Source organism: Fulmarus glacialis, unplaced genomic scaffold (assembly GCF_000690835.1).
Source record: "Fulmarus glacialis isolate BGI_N327 unplaced genomic scaffold, ASM69083v1 C13332352, whole genome shotgun sequence".
Lineage (NCBI taxonomy): Eukaryota > Metazoa > Chordata > Aves > Procellariiformes > Procellariidae > Fulmarus > Fulmarus glacialis.
Genome location: NW_009239414.1, coordinates 1 through 363, shown reverse-complemented (window position 1 = coordinate 363; position 363 = coordinate 1). Strand labels below are relative to the sequence as shown.

The window sequence follows — 363 nt, the reverse complement described above, 5'->3', positions numbered from 1 at the left end:
GCTAACGGCTCCCGCTGTCTCCAGGGCAGCTCATCTCCCCAGCAGATATCGCACCCCTGCTACCCCACGGGATACAAGGAGAACGTCACCACGGCAGACCTCTACGACAGTCCCTGTGTCCCTGCACTGAGCACACCCAGCCCTGCACAGGTCTTCACGGTGACAGGGACGGGGGATCCGACGGCGTGCAGCACCGCCATCCAGAAACTCTTCAACTTCACCTGTGGGGCCAACAGGACGTGCGGGTTCAACGGGGTTTATCAGCCGCCCGTGCGGGGACAGTTCTTCGTAAGGAGCCTCCGTCCCCGTGGCTGCGGTGGTGGTGAAGGGTTTGGGGCACCAGAGGCTGGCCACGACCCCAGG

The 363-nt window shown here is 63.9% G+C and overlaps 1 pseudogene; it reads left to right on the top strand.

Moving 5' to 3' along the window:
- The first annotated feature begins 18 nt into the window (after nucleotides 1-18).
- On the top strand, nucleotides 19-288 carry LOC104082980 (annotated as a pseudogene).
- Nucleotides 289-363: the final 75 nt, after the last annotated feature.